General features: G+C 43.6%; 1 pseudogene; it reads left to right on the top strand.

The window, feature by feature from the left end:
- The first annotated feature begins 3,511 nt into the window (after positions 1-3,511).
- Positions 3,512-4,053, top strand: LOC134470774 (immunoglobulin lambda variable 4-69-like; annotated as a pseudogene).
- The last annotated feature ends 2,236 nt before the right edge of the window (positions 4,054-6,289 follow it).

The raw sequence follows: 6,289 nt of genomic DNA, 5'->3' as shown, positions 1-6,289 counted from the left end.
ATTTTGGCAGACCAGCCTGAGGCTATGGCTGAGTACTGCTGCATGGGATGACAGAGTGATGATCAGTGAGCTCCAGACGGAAAACCAAATGTAAACGTGCTTTTCAGTGAGGCTGGATACAAATAGGATCACATGATATTGGAAATGCGCAACCAGACCCTGAGCTCACGGGCAAGCTAAAGATGAAGATCCTTAGAGAGAACGCTGAAGAGAATTGTCTTGATACACAATCCTACTTGAAATCTAACATTGAAAATATTTGGCAATTGTTTGCATTATTCCACAAAAAACCAGAATTCAGTTAATGTACTTTGGCAAAAGAATTGTAGTAGTACAGTATAGTAACAAAAATCAGAACCCAGGAATTAGAACCCAACACCTTTCCTCAAAAGTAAAGCATATTTAGTGATAGTTTGGGTTTCATCTAGAAGCAATGCAAAGAAATCTTTTATTGTTACTACTCATAAAGTATATTTCATTAGATTTAATTGTATTGCATGCAACTGTTGAAGACCATTGAAATTGAATACATGTGCATGGCTATGGTGTGGCCCAGGTATTGCTGAACTGAGATGGAGGATACACTTCAGGGGGCAAGAGATGCCTCAGCTGAGGCCACCTAGAGATTTTATGGATAGTTTTCCTTAATTCGCATCATCTGTTGCTCTGCTAGGACCTTGGACCTTTCCCAAGATTCTGTTCAGGTTTCCTCCATTGTCCACTCAACTCCTTGCTTGTTCTGATTAAATATGGGCTGCCTAGCACCAGTCGGTTGGCAGGCTAGCAGAGTTACAGGCTGTGCCAACGATTTCACTCCTCCTGAAGCCGTAAAGATCATGCTGCATGTCTCATTCCTTTGAGCCTTCATGGTGCACATCTTTAGGGCATTTGGGATCTAGGTACACACCCCAATATACAACTACATTGCCTACCAATTATAAAAATATTTAAAAATTAACATTGGGGAAAGAATTCTTTTTTAATGTTCTATTAATTTTCTGATTCCTCAGTACACAGACTATGGCCTTATTAAAAAAGTGTCTTTTCAGATATCATTAAATAAGATAAGCCCATAATGGAGTAAGGCAGTTCCTGATTCATTGTGTTGAATGTGCATATAAAGAAGCATTCATAAGACTATAATGCTAAGTGAAATAAACCATACATATAAAGTTATATGCAAAACCCAAAGTGTAAATTATCTAAAGAATAAATTATAAAACAGATGATAGGAAACAGGGAGGTAGAACTTTTGGAGAAGGCAAAGGATAGAGGGAGGAGGAAAGTGAGGATACAGGGAAGGAAACAGATTTAGACGTGAGATGGATATGTACCAACTCCTCATCATGCATATATGCATTATGTATGACAAACAAGTACTGATAAAAAGGAAGACGATCTTTGACAAAACGGAGGGGATTTCAAGTGATGACAGTGGCAGAAACAGGAATTATGAAGTACAGGCACTAAGATCACCAAGATTGTTGAGTAACAACTGAGATCCAGGAAGATGAAGGAATATTTTCTTAGAGATGTCATATGTAACATAGCGCGCTGTGTACATTTTGGCTGCTACTTTCCGTTCCTGGGGATACAGCATGAAATTTCTGTTACAATTAACCACGTAGTTAGTGATACTTTCTTAAGGTAGTCCCAGTAGAGTAATATTCCAAGGACTCAATCTGATCATGTATCTGAATTTGCAAGGAATTCTCATTTTGACCTGCAATTTATCTAAAGGAATGATCGTAAATAAGAAACTGCTCTGTCTTTAGGCACTCAAATATATAATTCCTTCTTTAATATTAATAAGATTCTGTCTATTGTTGTAAAATCATACATTTTTCATAACTCCAGTATCTAACTGGAATTGAGAGGCAAACAGGTAAATATGTGAAGATCTTGTTGCTATCAAAGAACACTTCTGGCTGTTTTTGTAAATTTTGTGCACTCTGAATAAGACACTTGTCATTTTGGATAACAGCTCTGTTGTATATTAAGCCACATTTATAATGTGCAAAATGGGAATCAAGGTGTTCAATTGCTGCCCTCAATGGTAAGATACAAAATAGAAAAATCAAGAATAAGACAGGATTAAAACCACAGTGGAATCCTTGTTTTAAACCATTTCTTCCTTGAGTTCAAGATGAATATTCTCTGGGTATCTAGTAAAAGATGGATTATAAGTCAGTATTCTGGGATGGAGCTTGAAGATTCCGCATTTCTAAATGTTTCCTTCCCCAAATAATGTAAAGCTACCAATTCCAGAGAATAGCTCAAAATAAATTAGAGATCATTGTCTGACAGAAACCAAAGATAGCTGTCAAAGAGACAAAATAGATTACTGATTTTCTTTAAATCCATGAATTCATGCAGGGACATAACCACATGTGACATGTGAAAATTTCGACGTGGCTTCATTTTCTTTTAAAAGCACTAACAGAATGGAACACACACACACACACACACACACACACACACACACACACACACACTCCAAATCTCACTTTCACCTGAACTCCTGCCCAGCACTTACAAAATCTCTCTATTGGCTTCTCCTGCCCCTGGAGAGCTGATGATCCTTCCGTGGTTCTTGGTCCTCTCTGCCCTATAATCATTCTCCATGTCACCTCCTCTGATAATGCTAAGGTCTTTACTAGAAAAATCAAGGGCAGTTTTTGAGATGTTTTTCTTCAGTCTTAAAGCTATATATCTTTTGTTCTGTTTTAAACTGCTCTGACCGCTTACTTCAAATGAAGCTTGATCTCCATAAATTCTTTTATAATTCCATTTCTGCCTTGTCTTTATAATTCCTATGACATTCTCATTTGTAATGTTTACAATGATTCACAGAATGTTCTCATTTACTGTCACAAATTCTCACTAATATGCCCCTGCTAGTCCAATACTATGAGAAATTAAACATGAAAAGAGAAACCTTACTTAGAGAACAACCTGGGTTATAGGTTTATGGCTGGCCTATCCATGAGCTCAACCTTCTTTCATGTTAAGTTTGTACATGGAAATAGTCTCCCCTCCTTATAAGGTGAGATGAATTGTGTGCTTTGTTCTCACCAACGAATCTTGAACAAATAATTATTGATGGAATCAAGGTAGCAGAATTCTTCTGAGAAGTGGCTGCAATTTGTTCCTGGGCACAAAGCAGGGTCTAGACAAACCCTTGGTGGATGAAGGTATGTGATTACTGGGCATCTGCCTTAACACAATGGACTTGTGTCCAGGAGACACTGCAAAATGTTGGAACATAGCCATTGGGTCCATAGGCTCTGAGCCAGGAAACCAGGCACCAGCCTCCTGGTGTCTACCCAAGGAACACTGAGTCTAAAAGCCTCTCTCTGCCCCTGAGAAGCCTCAGGTTCTACTCAGACCCACCCTTCCAAAATGACACCAGATATCAGTGTCAACATAGGCCCATGGATGAAGTTGATTGGTTAGAAGAACAATAGATTTGCATATAGGGCATCCTGGCTGTTCTAGGACTTGAGGGTAGGATAAGAGAACTTGCACCAGTCTGGCTTCTTCACCAGAACACTGTGGTGTCTGCACCATGGCCCAGACCCCTCTTTTCTTATTTATCTGCCTCCTCTACTTCACAGGTCAGTGAGGTCCACAACATCCTGTTTCTCAGCTCAGTGAAACTGCCTCTTAAATTATTACCAGAACTGCCCTCCCCTCTGCTCCTTTTCCCAGGTAATAATGCATACCTAGATTTTCAGGATCCTTCTGCCAGCCTGTGCTGAAACAGTCACCCTCTGCTTCTGCTTCTCCGGGAGGCTCGGTCAAGCTCACCTGCATTTTGAATAGTGAGCACAGCAGTTACTACATTTCATGGTATCAACAGCATCCAGGGAAGTCCCCTGGTTATGTAATGTATGTAATGTAAGCTGTGGCAAGGGGGATGGGATACCTGATCGATTCACAGGCTCCAGCTCTGGCACTGATCGCTACTTGACCATCTCCAACATCCAGCCTGAAGACGATGCTGACTATTTCTGTGGTGCGAGTCATAGCATTGGTGTGCCTTTTGGTTAAAGTACAGTGAAGCAGATAAATGGGGAAATGAGCCTTTACAAAAGTACTTTTTACATCTACTGTCAAAGATTGCCACACAGCTCTTAGAAAGTTTCCAGTGTCTTAAACAGTAAAAAACAAGGTTAAAGCTATTTTTAGAAAATCCTAAAAGTACAGACCCATGCACGTTCTGAATCCTGCTAAGAACTCACTGAAAAACAGCTTGCTTGGCCAGTGTCCGATGGACTGAGGAAACAGAATAATGCAAATACTACAACAGTTCTTGTTGACCCCTGCTGTTCTGTGGAATCCTCATTATATTGTGTCACAGGTTTATTCTCCTTTCCAGATTCTAACTGTGGGACTCCAGACGTTTCTCATTATGTGACAAGGTGTTTGTTTTCAGCGACCAATCCTAGAATATTACTTTACTTCTGATTTGAAAAATCTTTAATTCAAAAATACATTAGAAATGATTTTATAATTAGATACAATATAAAATTAGACAGGAGATAAAGCATTTTAACAATTTGACAGTTTGTGAAAGTTTCCTCAGATGACCAGTTTCCTGCATTTTAGGGATGAGGGACAAGAGGGAAAATATACTGCAAAGGAAACATGGTGAATGATTTGTAATAATCCACCAATGGGCATTGTTGGGAGCCACCACATTGCCGAGCCGCCGCATATAGCGATCATGCGGCCTGTGGTAAAGAGTAAAGCCTGAGTTAGATTACCCCTCCCATCGAGCACGTTAGTTTCCTGCTTACCGCGTAAACAACCCGCTCAATAATATGTTAGCCAATCAGCTTGCCTTGCTTACTTTAATATGATTGGACACTGTATCCGTATATATACTGGTGCCACCCCTGGGGGGAAGTAGAAGCCCGGAAGGAGCCGCGGAGAGCGGACCGGTAGAGGCTTCGGAGCGAAGCACGGAAGGAGCCGCGGGGAGCGGACCAGAAGAGGCTTCGGCTGGGAGCGATCCCAGGGCAGGCTGTACGGAGAGAAAATAAAAGAAAAGGTTGTCCACTGCCAGACTTTGTCGTGTGTCCTTCCTGCCGGCCAGGAGCGACATCGACATTTGGTGGCCCGTACGGGGAACAACTGATCACCCCCGAGACGTGGTAGTGGACAACATTCCTTGATACAGCACTGCGAGACAGGTGAGTAGGGGATAAACCTGGGCCCTGGGTGGCGCACACCTACAGGGTTTTTAGACTCCCCTCAGGCTCACGCGTAAGTGGCGGATTTTTGGGCCTCACGCGGTGAGTAACATATTAAATATGGGTAACGTACCGAGTAACGACACCCAGCCCTTGGTACAGGTCCTCCGGAAGCTCTTAAAGTCCAGAGACCTCAAGGTGGGACGCAAAACGCTGGAGAGCTTTTTTGAGGAGATTGATAGTTTCGCTCCCTGGTTCTTGCCCACAGGGCACTTAAACCTGCCCTCGTGGGAGAAGTTGGGCAGGGATCTTTCTCTAGCGGAAAGGGAGGGCGGGGCTTCGGTCTTCGCTCGGCCACTGTGGGAAATGATATATGCATGCTTGAAGAGCAAGGGTGGTTGCAGGGAAGGTTCTCAAGAGCTCATTAAAGTGCGTAGGGCATTCGAACAGGCCCAGTCAGGGAGCTCCCGGGAGGGGTCCGTCAAAGGAGACAAAGATATAAAGGAGGAAGATGGGGCTCAGGCCTCGGAGTCGTCTGACTCCGAGAACGAGGAAGGCTTAGACAACGATGAGACCAAGGAGCCTAGATGCCAAGAGGATAGGCCGCTCGATAAGGAGTCGCAGGGTTCTTTCCCAGCGTTGCGCCGCGAATTGCGCTCCGCTCAACTTGGTCTGCGGAGGAGTAGAGAGCTCCTGAGCGCCCCCTGGCGCGAGAGGGAGGCGAAGCCTTCCGCCCCACCTTGGGGGCTGTTCCCGGAAGCGATCCCTCGCCACGAGGCGGCCGCGTGGGAGCTCCCTCCCCTTTCGCCAGAACAGGAAGTGATGCACGGGCCCCCATTTTCCGCCCAATCACGGCCGCCGTCTTATGCTCCGCCGCTGGCGGGTCGGTATTTTTACAGGCGGCTTTGGCAGGGGGGACGTTTGTCTCATGAGGTACATCCACCACCTGGGATAGATAGTGGCCCCTACGGGATATTTCCTGTACAAGTAGCTATGGGCCAGGGACGTAATGCATGGGAGCCTTTTGAGATAAAGCAGATTAGAGAACTTAAAAATGCAGTTACAACCTTTGGGCCGACTGCGCCTTACAC

The sequence above is a fragment of the Cavia porcellus genome, unplaced genomic scaffold (genome assembly GCF_034190915.1).
Source record: "Cavia porcellus strain 051 isolate PalLab524CR breed Dunkin Hartley unplaced genomic scaffold, mCavPor4.1 scaffold_16, whole genome shotgun sequence".
NCBI lineage: Eukaryota > Metazoa > Chordata > Mammalia > Rodentia > Caviidae > Cavia > Cavia porcellus.
Note: the sequence above shows the minus strand (reverse complement) of the source record. Positions and strands in the feature narration are given on the sequence as shown.